Genomic DNA, 12,800 nt, shown 5'->3' on the forward strand with positions numbered 1-12,800 from the left:
CGATATACACAATATTTTGCATCTCCTCACCCAGAAACCCTCCCCTATTGCAAAGATCTTTTTTGCATGAGATTTTAAGAACTTAAGAACATAAGAAATTGCCATGCTAGGTCAGACCAAGGGACCATCAAGCCCAGCATCCTGTTTCCAACAGAGGCCAACCAGGCCACAAGAACCTGGCAAGTACCCAAACACCAAGAAGATCCCATGCTACTGATGCAATTAATAGCAGTGGCTATTCCCTAAGTAAATTTGATTAATAGCAGTTAATGGACTTCTCCTCCAAGAACTTATCCAAACCTTTTTTGAACCCAGCTACACTAACTGCACTAACCACACACTTAACTTGACAATGCTTATGTTTTATCCTATTTTCTTCAGATGGATCTTTCATCCAATTTTTGAAGGATGTTTTTTTGGCTAAAATTGCCTCTTTCACCTCACCTTTTAACCATGCCAGTAATCATTTTGCCTTCTATCCACCTTTCTTAATGCGTGTTGAACACTTTTTTTTATATACATTTTCAATATTATAACAAACAACTATTATTATAATTGTATACAGATAAAGCAACACATCGATATAGAAAGTAACATTATCAATATAACCATTTATCTGTAGCTAATGCTAGGAAATCCAGAAAGAGCTACATTTAATTGAGCAAATTACAAAGAAAAAACAAACAGAAAAACTATAAGGGTGCTTAATACGGCTCCCTCATCAGCAATTAGAGACTGCAGTTGCTTTCACATTTGCTCTTAACCAACCTCTGTGTTTACTGGGGGATGGGATTCCAAAAATACCTGGAGTTGGGTGTTATGGGAGTCTCTGTTTAGTGGACCCTTGGACCGACCTGCTGGAGACTGGGAAAGGTGGTCAATGTCTCTAATGAATAGCAGGCCGGGAGGCAGATGTTCAGGCAGGACGTAGATGCTCTTCACCCTGGAAGCTGGTACTCCCCCGGGAGGAGCCTGTAGGAGCCCAACCGCTGGGACTTAGGTGGCTTCACCCTTGGAAGCCGAAGCCCCCCCGCAAGGAGCCCGTAGGGACCCGGCTGCTAGGACTTAGGCGGGTTGTGGAACAGGACAGGTAACTGGAACCAGACTAGGACAGTAGCAATACTGTAACTGGGCTCGGGTTCTGGAACCAGGCAGGAACTGTAGCAGGATTCGGGTACTGGAACCAAGCAGGTACTGTAGCAGGCAGGCAAGAACCAAGCAGGTACTGTAGCAGGAACGGAGCGACGAAACCAAGCGAGTCATTTCGGGGCACAGCGCAACAGGAAACCAGGAGGCTAACCCGTTGCAAGGCAAAGACTGGATGGCCGCAGCCGGCTTATCAAGACCGCGGCGTCTGACGTCAGGAGTTGGGCGGAGTCACCACTGGCGGGAAACGGCCTAGAAAAGCGCCCAAGTGGCGTGCGCATGCCTAGGAGCCGGGCGTCCATGGGAGACCTCACAGTGGCGCAGCCCCAGCGGGGACGCCGCCAAACAGGCTGCAAACCAGGCCTCAGGAAGCGGGAGCAGTTCCGGGAGCCTGGAAGTAAGGGCCTGGCCGCGGTGCTCGCAGCCAGAACCGCAACAGTTGGGTAACCTCATAAAAAACATACTTGTGTTCCAAATAATTTACTGCACATCTGCATGGGAATTTTAGCAGAAATCTGGCTCCCCTGGCAATCACTTCTGATCTCATTCTCAAAAACTAATTTGGGTTATTCTCGCTAGATCTGGGTATATCCATATTTGTTCTGTGAAAATTTTTCAACCTATGTCTTAAAAATAATCGCAAAACAGTATCTCTCAGTTGGAAATAAGAAAGAAACAATAAGTGTTGTCCTGGTAGGTTTATCTGTATCTATAGACGTTTCTAATACCTCAGTCAAATTCACAGAACTCTCAGGCTGTAAGTTTCCCTCCTGATTAGTTATGCTAGATTTTATGGGTAAATAATACGCTTTCGCAAAGGCTGGTATAGATTGCTGAGGCATATTCAATACATATTGCAAATATTCTTTAAACATATCTATTGCAGATATTAATTTCTGTACCGGGAAATTCAAAACCCTCAAATTAACATATTTCAACGAGTTCTCTATAAATTCCAATATCTTTTCATTCCCTAACTCAGATTTAACCAGGTTTTTTTTTAATACCCTCCACCTTTTCTAGATGTTTCTCACATATTTCCAAATTATTTTTACTCATTAATACAGAGCTCTCCAAATTAAGAACTTTCTGTTGGAAACCTGTGATATTTTGAGTCATATTTATAATTGCAGATTCCAAAGATTTGATAGCTGACCATAATGAGTGTAACGTGATCTCTGCAGGCTTCTGCGGGAGAATTATCTCCAGCTTAGGTCTTGAAGCCACTTCTCCCCCCACAGCTAGGTCTCCATGCCTCAAATTTTCCTTAGGTAAATCTAATTCATCACCATGAGCCTCCTCCATTAGGGATGTGCATTCATTGTGAACGAATGCGCAATCCGCAACATATAAGTCCCTATTCATTGCATTCGTGGGTTCGCGAAACATATGGCGAATCCCCACAAATGCAACGAATCCTGAACGAATAAACCCCCCACCCTCCTGACCCCCCCAAGACTTGCCAAAAGTCCCTGGTGGTCCAGCGGGGGTCCTGGAATGATCTCTTGCACTCGGGCCGTCAGCTACTAGTATTCAAAATGGCGCCGATAACCTTTGCCCTTACTATGTCACAGGGGCTACCGGTGCCATTGGTCAGCCCCTATCACATGGTAGGAGCACAAGACAGACAGAGACAAAATCAGTAGCACCCATACCCAGACCCTCCACTCTCCCTCGGGGGAGAGAAAAAACGGTAGCAAAGGCTACTGTCTGTCTTTCTCTGCTGGCTGGCACAGTGGGTGAAACCAGTACAGCATAGGCTCAAATTACCGGCAACAGTCAAAAAGCGTTTTTTGGAAAAGCTGAACTCTGCGCCCTCCAGTCCACTGCATCTTTCCAAGATAAAATCTACAGAAAAAATGCACAGTAATTCCCACACATACTCAGACTTCAGGATCAGTGTTACTAGATCCAGAGAGCAGCGATAGGCTGGATTTGAAAAATGCTTCTCTGCGATAAATGAGATGAAAAGGATTTGTTTAATTTGTAAGACCCCTCCATTTGTTGCAGGCACCCACAAATTAAACAAATGGGATCCTATTCATTTTGGTATATCAATTTGTTTTAAATGAATGCACATCCTTCAGCAATAAGTCTTATCTTGAACCAAAGATGCTTGAACTGAGGAGAGCTGCTTTACTTGGGTCAAAATCCCCCTCCCTCTCCTGGGCTTAGATAATTTATGATACTTAGATCACTGATCAACTTGTGTAGTGAAAACAACCAAAATGTAGAAATAACTTGGTGCAAGGACACCAGGCTGACCAAAGAATTAACCAAGACTCCGGAATCATCCCCGAAAATGATGTTCTCCTTTCCTGTCTTATTTGCACAAGAGCTACCATATCCACATCTAAGCCCTCAATTTCTCCAGTCATTGGCAGTTCCCAGGAGGTCTGACAGTTCTCAATGCTTGGTGTAATCTGAAGACTTCGCAAAGTGATAGGATGCATTTATTTATTTAAAACAGCTTACAATCCATGCTTTCCAAGAGAATCCTATCCAATGCAGATTACAATAAACACATCCACAATTGAAACAAAGATTAATAAAACAAATAAAAATGAACTATAATAGAAACAATAAAACAATTATTCAATCATATGCTTACTGCAATAAAAATGCCTTTATTTCTTTTGAAATTAGATCATCAGACAATTTCCACAACTGTGGACCAACAAAAGCAAAATGCTTGTTTTGAGTAGCTAATAATTTGAAAATAATAAAATGTGAAACTACAAAAAATTGCGATTAGCAGACTGTAATGTTCATGACATAGTGTAAGGAACTAAAGGCTCAAAAAGTCCATTTGAGACTTTACCATACAGCATTATAATGGGCTCATGTCAGTAGCTTAAAAAGAATTTGTTGCTGAATGGGGAAACCAATGTATCTGCTGTAAATATTATAAGGGATAAAATAATCCCTGTAGCCAGAACCAGTTATAAGTTTCACAGCAGCATTTCACACTAAATCTAAAGCTCTTAACCAGTTCTTTGGTATTACCAAGATATAATAAATTACAATGCTCTATCTTACTTTTAGTGCTTGTATAACATTCCGCAAACTATTCTTGTCAATATAATTTCTTAACTATCTAACCATTTTCAAATGAAAAAAGGAATGTTTAACTACTTGCCTTTTCTGAGTCTCTAAAATAAAGGGAGAGATTACATTATACCCAAATTGTGAGCCGCTATCTCAATAGGAATATTAACATTTTCAAGCTGAAGGAAAGGGACAACCAGGCAAATACCTTTTCCCCCCAGCAAAATAATTTTGTCTTTGATATGTTTAACAATAATCTACTTGACATCATCTATGAGTTAATAGCAGATAAAATATCTTGGAAAAAGTATTTTTAGGCAGCTTTCCATCTGTACCAGGGGGAAAGAAAAACTGAATAAATCAGCAAAAATAAAAAATGTAATACCTAGAGATCTTAAAATTGTGTCCAAAGGATATAAATATATATTAAATAAAACTGCCAATAATGCAGACCCCTGTGGTAACCCTGGAGACAAAACTTTCCAGGAGGATGCATCCTTCTCTACCCTCACCTGCTGAGTTCTATCAGTTAAAAATGACTCAAGCCAGCTCAATACTGTAGATCCTATACTTATAACTTGAGGGACGATAACTTCTAAACAGGCACACATGTGCGTGAGTTCATCGGCCCGAGCCCAGGGATGCGGCCATTTTATAACATATGCGCGTATATGCATGTGTGTTCTAAAATAGCCTGAATGCACACACACATGTGCGTGCAATTTCAAGTGGGCAGACACTTATACGTGCAAATGCTGCTTCTACCACGTAAGTGGGGGGACTATAATAGATACGTATGTCGACGCCATTAATAGATACGCATGTTGACGCCATTAAAAGTTTTTCCAGTTCATTCCCAGTTGATCCAGATAAGGAATAGGACTTCCAACCCCCCCTAGTTTAATAGCCTCCTGTCTCCCCTGTTAGCCACACCCCTTAAAACCTCGCCGAGCTATTTATCTTTATTTAATTATTTACACGTCCTCCATAGCAGACGTAAAATTACGCAGCCGGGGGCCCCAGCGCACGCCTGTGCGCACAAGTATTTACATGCAAATTTGAAATTGAAATCCAGGAACGCCCATGCCCACCCAGACCCTGCCCCCTTTTTTGCAACTTTTCATGTGTGCACGGAGCAGGAGATACGCATGTACACGGGCAGCTTTTAAAACCTTCTTGGCACGTGCCACCCTGACGTACTCGCGTATCTCCTGGTTTTGGTGCATGCTGGGCTTTTAAAATTCTTAACAATTTAAGGTTCTTAATATTTTATGATTAACAGTGTCAAATACTGAATTAACATCAAGCTGAACCAATAAAACTGTTATGTGTGCCGGCCGCGGCAGACCCACAGCCCGGCCCCTTCACCTCTCTCTGACAAATCCAGTGTCTGGTTCCTCATCCCTGGCGGCAGAGGGCCGCCGGCTCCATCCTCAGGGCGCCCCCGGAGCCTCTGCTTCAGCTACAGATTCCTGTGCTCCGCATCGGGCCTCTCTGCATGGCCCACGGAGAGATGCCACCATCCAGCGCGCGCCCCTCCCTAGGCATGCGCACGTGCGCATCACTGATCCTTATGAAGGATAAAGTCCAAATGGGGCAGGAGCAATCCCGTCACTTCTTCCCTACCAGGTTGATATTTAAAATGGCGTCAGCTGCTGCCATTTTGTTCTACGGGGAGAAGACAGGGGTCCTGTTTCATTTTGTTTGGTCTTTTTTCAATCAAATTGCTGTTTATTACTTTTCAAATAAACAAAATGAGACAAATAAAATTGCAAACAGAACCAGAAGATGGAAACAAGGAATAAAAACCAAAATAAACCTAAATGCACACCCCTAGTAATTGGTGCCCGGATTTTGAGTAATGTATATTAGTTTGATTTGATAACTTGATGGACTATTTTAGCCTTTCCTTGAGACTGTTTATATTTTTCTGAGATTCTCTCTATGTTCTTCTGTGTAAAGCTACAACATTACTCATTAAGTCTAGTTCTTTGATCAATGCATGCATTTTACCATAATAGATTAGGATTGTCAACACTGTCCAGTCATTATGAATTTTTAGTGAGTTTATACCACTTGTGTACATGTGGCTGTAAATTAGAATAAATTAAGTGCAAAGGCAATGGAAAGAAACACCATAGCATAACACATGCTCTGTATCAGGCCATTAAGTACATTTCGGATACTGTGCACAGGAGCATTTACCCCAAAATATGGTGCTAATCACTTCTTAACATCACAGCTAGAGAAGGATGGTAACAGCTGCACCTAAAACAAGCTTTTCATTTTAGCTATAGCTATAACTTAAGCAAGCGAGAATCAATTTTTACCCAACTACATAACATTTTTCTGCTTTCTGACACATTACTTCAAACACAGCAATTTTCCTCTCAATTACAAGAGAAAATTGTTCAGTTCCATTACATTATGGAACAATGAATACTTGTTTGCAAATCTGTAAGACAGAACGAAGACATTTTAGAAACTTCAGGTTACACACAAGGATTAATACCACAAGAGAACTCATCAAAACTAATCACTAGGGGCCTCAGTCAATAAGGTTCTCTCTCATAGACACAGAAAGGGGAAACTGATGTAGTAAATCAGGCACTGAATCCATAAAAAATGAACACAAAGCACACCACAATAGAATGGAATTCTGATAAATGTATAACAGAAATTCAACCGTAATTCCACATATGTTGCAAAGTGCTAAAATAAACTGATAAACTCCTTTAAAGGAAAAATAACTTTTGGGTATAAAAATTATGTTCTCTCATACTAGGGGTTTATGATGCATCAGAAAGAAAGATTTGTAGCACAAAGTCATCAGATCCTCTGGTCATCCTGTTAGAGAGCCTGCACTCTTTCAGCTGTTCCTGGGTAGGCCCTTTAAGTGATTATGAGACCACTGGACTCACACAAATACAAAATAAAAAAAAAAAATAATAAAAATAAAAATCTTGACATTAAGAAGTGACTTCCTCTTCATGGTGGTGACTGGTACTATAATCTAGCTCTGTCTCTGAGACTGAAATGTTGCTCTATGACTTTCATAGCCAGTGTAGTAGATTAAACTTTCATTAACAGCTCATTATCTAGCAAAATGTAATTTCAACATGCCGGTCACAAGAACATTAAGTTATTTATATAGTGAAAAGGAAAATGCATCAAACAGAATACAACAGTGAACATAAATCTAGCAATCAGAAAACATTGTATATTCCCTTCACAAAGCAATTTTTTTTAATGCTTGCAGATGAAAAAGTACATCCTTGGCATATCAAAGCAAACTATCTATGCAAAACTTTCAGAAGACCAACTTACTGATAGAATGAGAGAAGTAGATGCTTGCTTACTGGATGCTACAATATTTCTTTTATAACCTATATGAAAAACCACTTTCAAGTAGAAAGCAAGCTCAGTTTAGCTTGATCCTCGTGAACAAGAGAGTGGGCTACCACTGCAGGGTACGAGGTTAAATGAAATGGTAGCTAGTCGGAATAAAAGTTCTATTATTTCTTCCAAAACATCAGGGTCATGAGATCACAGCTGGAAATTCTGAAACTGTTCTCAGCATGTCTAATAGAAACTGCACTGTGTTTAGTATTGACACCTGGACAAATCATTATACAGGAAGTTCTCTGATTTAAGACACAACTGGTTCCTGAAAACAATATCTGAAGGCAAAACTACTTTTCCCCTAGGAAGCAATGTTATACGTGGGGGCGCAGTTCCAGCACCAAGGCCCATTACCCAATTTAATCAGAGTTGCTTTCCCCTCAGATGTTTTCTAGTTGTGTCTTATTTCCTTCTATCTTTATTAGGTTTGTCTCCCTTCCCAGACATTTTCTATGTGATTAACCTTGGGATTTCCACTAGTAAGTGCTCTAGTTTAAGGCTTGTAGGGAGTACGGGAGCTGAAACATCTACTTTGCCACAGTAGTGGACTTCTGCCTGCTCAAGAACAGGTGGGGTTAGTGAGTTGTACTGCATTTTAATTCAGCTTTTGGAGGAAAAGGTTCTTTTGCTTTGTTTTCCTGTCCAAGGATGGCTGGGCTTTACCCCTTCGCTATAGAGAATAGGAAGTTCAAAACGTGGCTAGTAAGGTGTCTCGAAGTGTTTCTGGATTGATAAAAGATTTTTGGACTTTATAGGAAGAGAGAAGACTTGCTTATACCAGTGGTGATTTTTTTTTGGGGGGGGGGGGCGCTAGTGTTTTTCCTTTTTTGGTCTTGGAAAGAAGATTTGCCCACTCTTCCTGCCCAGGAGTGGGGGGGGGGGGGATGAGTTTCCCTGCTCAACTTAGAAGTTAACTGAATCAGAGAGATCCAGTTAACTTCTAAGTTGAGAGTGGAGAAGTGCAAAGGATTTCATGTGAAGACCCCCACAGAAGTCTCAACCCCCTGGAGCAGAAAGGACAGGGAGAACTGGAGTTTTGGGAACATCTGTGACCTCAGGTACTGTTTGCACTTTATTTGGAAGGGAGAACCATTGCTGGCTAGGGTTCCCCATTCCATACAGGAAGCCATACTTCCAAAATCCAAGAGGACAGGATACCCTAGCACGTGCCACCCCTGAGGGACGCATACACAGAGATTTATGGATGTGACAGTGAGAAAATGTATTTGCTGCCAGTTGATAAACATTGAAGACTTAACCAGAGTAAACTTTTATTTTGGATCACCCTTCCAGTGTGTCCAGTATGGTTAACAGCACAGGAACAGAGTTACACCTTAGATACTGTGAATACAGTCAGAAAAAAGATTTCCCCCTGTCTAGGGCTCTGAAGATCTGTCCTTTCCTCCATCAGAGGATCCACGCCCTGGGGCTGTTGCGACTTGGCAAGGACTTAGCTGCGGGACTGTGTATGACCCCTGCCTTTCCGGTTAAATAACAGAAGAGGGACTACACCTATTTTCATGGAATTTCTCCAACCTCTCAGTCCTTTCCAGGCCATTTGTTTTCAGTGCTTCCCCTTTTCTCAGACTTTTCCTACTTTATTCTGATTTCACTCTTCCCTCAGTCCTATTCCGCTTTTATTAGCACGTCTTCTCCTCTCAGTCCATTCTTACTTCTCTCAGGTTTTCCTATCACATCAGTATTTTGCCATTCTCATTGAAGCTGCCACTCCATTCAGCCCTTATCTAGTTTTGTCGGGATTTTCTTCTTCCTTTACTCCTTTGTCTCAGTTGTCTCCTTTGTCTCAGTTGTTAAATGTTCTTCTCTTTTTAGTACTTTCCTACTTTTGTCAGATTTGCCTCTCCCACCAGGACTTTATTACTTCTATCAGAGCAGCCTTTCATCACAGTCCTTCAGCAGACGGCTGTCTCTTCTCAAGACTCCGCCTCCAAATCCCTCCTCCACGGCAGCGAATCATGGCAGAAGCTGGCAAGCTTTCTTCCTGCCGCTACTTCTGGGTTGACTGTGCTAAATGCTGATGCCAGCATTTGATGCTGCCTGCATGACAGACATGGGGGCTGACTTTGTACACACTGACATCAGCACTCGGATCCACAAGCAGAATTGGAAAATGAAGCCTCCGTCAGTGGTGTAGAGTACCTATGCAAACCTGGGGATGACTTAAGTGCATCGTTGCCTTTCCTGACCTAGCCTCACCTGCAGGAATGCCTCCAACAATAGTAGATATTTTATCCAAATTTTCAAAAAGCTCATTTCTGAAGGTTTTACCTGCAGAAATTGCCTTGAAAATTGCGACCCATTAGAGACCCAGGGTGACAAATCTATTTTCTGCATATTCATTATGGTAATCCTGACAACTTGACTGCATAGGTGAGCCTCCAGAGTTGCTTGGGAAACACTGATTTAGAGGGGAGGGGAGTATTGAAATGTCAGCCCTGTCATATGAAAACATGTAACACCACTCCAAATCACACTCCAAGCATATAAACAACGTCTGCAGCATCTCTAGATGCAATCAAAGAGGAAATCAGATCTGTACTAACTGTGATCAAAACTAAATGATAAATGGATAACTACTAAAAACAGACACTTTGGAATGAATTTTCAAAAACATGTACGTGTGTAAAATGCCATTTTACAAGCATATATAGGCCTTTTGGAAATTACCCCAGGGGGTGTAGGTATAAAAGTATGCACAGAAACAATTTCTGTGTACTTTTACATGAACTTGAAAGAAGCATTCCTGGGGACGGAGTTAGGGCAGGGAAATTATTTACATGCATACTTTCCAAAACTTAAAATAAGCACTTAAATATACACATGAACATGCAGGCGTAAATGTGCATGTGTATGCAACACAAGAGTTCACATGTATCTTCTAATTTTGAAAGTGGATCTATGCACATAAGTCTGCTTTCAAAATTAGGGCTGAAGTCTGTGTGCACTTTCTGTATGTGGGCCTCGGCCCTACACGAGCTGTTTTAAAATGTGGCTGAATATGGTACGTGGTTGAGAGTCAAGGTAAGTGGTGACTATTTCCAAAGCACCTTGCTAAGGAATACTCATATATAGAGCTTCAATATCTAGAGTTAACATAAGTGTATTAGTTGAATCAATTTTCAAGTTGGGGAATCACCTCTTATCTGGACTCTTAGAAACACAGAAATGATGGCAGAAAAGGGCCAACGGTACATCCAGTCTACCCAGCAAACTCATGGAAGTTTCTGCCATGCCATACAAGTCACCCCCATACTTATCAGTTTCCCAGACTGCCAAATTCAAGGTCCTTGTTATTGCTGTTTGAATCTAATTCCCCTTTTCCTCTTTTCCCCACTGCCATTGAAGCAGAGAGCAATGATGACATTGCATCAACAGTAGGAAGGCTTATTGGTTAAGGGTAGTAACCACCACAATAGCAAGTTACCCCCATGCACTCATTTCTTCATTTTGATCCTCTAGCCTTTAGGGATCCACAGTGTTTATCCCATGCCCCCTTTGAAATCTTTCACTGCTTTTGTCTTCACCAACTCCTCCAGAAGGGCATTCCAGGCATCCACCATGCTCTCCATGAAGAAATATTTCCTGACATTGTTTCTGAGTCTACTTCCCTGGAGTTCCATTTAATGATTTCCATGGAAAAAGTTTATTGTTGATTGTGCATCATTAAAACCTCTCAGGTATCTGAAGGTCTGTATCATATGTCCCCTGTACCTCCTCTCCTCCAGGGTATACATATTTAGGTCTTTCAACCTCTCCTGAAAAGTAATTTGATGGAGACCATCCACCATTTTGATCGCCCTTCTCTGGACCACCTCTATCCTGTCTCTGTCCCTTTTGAGATACGGACTCCAGAACTGAACACTGTACTCCAGGTGAGGCCTCACCAAGGATCTGTATAAGGGGATTATCACCTCCTTTTTTTATATTAGTTATTCCTCTCTTTAAGCAGCCCAGCATTCTTCTGGCTTTAGCCATCGCCTTGTCACATTGGTCTGCCATCTTCAGATCACTAGACACTATCACCCCAAGGTCCCTCTTTTGGTCCATGCACATCAATTTTTCACCCCTCAACACATATAGCTCTTTTGGATTACCGCACCCCAGATACATGACTCTATACTTCTTGGCACTGAATCCCAGCTCTCACATCTTCGACCACTGTTCAAGCTTCCTTAAATCACTTCTCATTCTCTCTTTTTCCTCCGGTGTGTCCATTCTATTGCAGATCTTAGTAGGGATGTGAATCGTTTTTCAAATTCGATAGAAATCGGGGGCTCCCCGAAACAAATAGGAAAACCCCACAAAATTGTTCGTGGGGTTCTCTTATCGTTTTGGGGGAGGGCGGGAAAAATGGCACGGAAAGTTAAAAGCTTGCTGGCCCAAAGAAGAGCACACAAGAAAAAAAAACCGGAAACTGCCTTTATAGAGTGTAGTCTGTGGACCTGGAAGGTAGTCAGGTTTAGAGTTCTTCTGCAGACAAAGGAAGCAAATTCTGTCTGGAGATAAGACTTGTTCTCAGTGTAATTAGCACTATACATGCAGGAGGGATTTTTTTTTTTGTTTTTACCTTTAGACAAAAAAAAAACCAGATAGAAATTAATTAGTAGAGAAATTGCCTAATTCATAATTCATAAATAAATAAATAAGAACATAAGAAATTGCCACGCTGAGTCAGACCAAGGGTCCATCAAGCCCAGCATCCTGTTTCCAACAGAGGCCACACCAGGCTACAAGAAGCTGGCAATTACCCAAACACTAAGAAGATCCCATGGTAATTAATAGCAGTGGCTATTCCCTAAGTAAACTTGATTAATAGCCATTAATGGACTTCTCCTCCAAGAACTTATCCAAACCTTTTTTGAACCCAGCTACACTAACTGCACTAACCACATCCTCTGGCAACAAACTCCAGAGCTTTATTGTGCATTGAGTGAAAAAGATTTTTTTCCGATTAGTCTTAAATGTGCTACTTGCTAACTTCATGGAATGCCCCCTAGTCCTTCTATTATTCGAAAGTGTAAATAACTGATTCACATCTACTCATTCAAGACCTCTCATGATCTTAAAGACCTCTATGTTATCCCCCCTCAGCCGTCTCTTCTCCAAGCTGAACAGCCCTAACCTCTTCAGCCTTTCCTCACAGGGGAGCTGTTCCATCCCCTTTATCATTTTGGTTGCCCTTC

General features: G+C 41.5%; 1 protein-coding gene across 1 annotated transcript in view; it reads right to left on the minus strand.

Annotated features, from left to right (window-relative positions):
• The window catches only part of ADAMTS20 (ADAM metallopeptidase with thrombospondin type 1 motif 20), a gene marked incomplete at its 5' end in the record, with an annotated part of 339,654 nt that overhangs the window by 254,167 nt on the left and 72,687 nt on the right, over positions 1-12,800 (minus strand).

This window comes from Rhinatrema bivittatum, chromosome 9 (genome assembly GCF_901001135.1).
Source record: "Rhinatrema bivittatum chromosome 9, aRhiBiv1.1, whole genome shotgun sequence".
In the NCBI taxonomy this organism is placed as follows: domain Eukaryota; kingdom Metazoa; phylum Chordata; class Amphibia; order Gymnophiona; family Rhinatrematidae; genus Rhinatrema; species Rhinatrema bivittatum.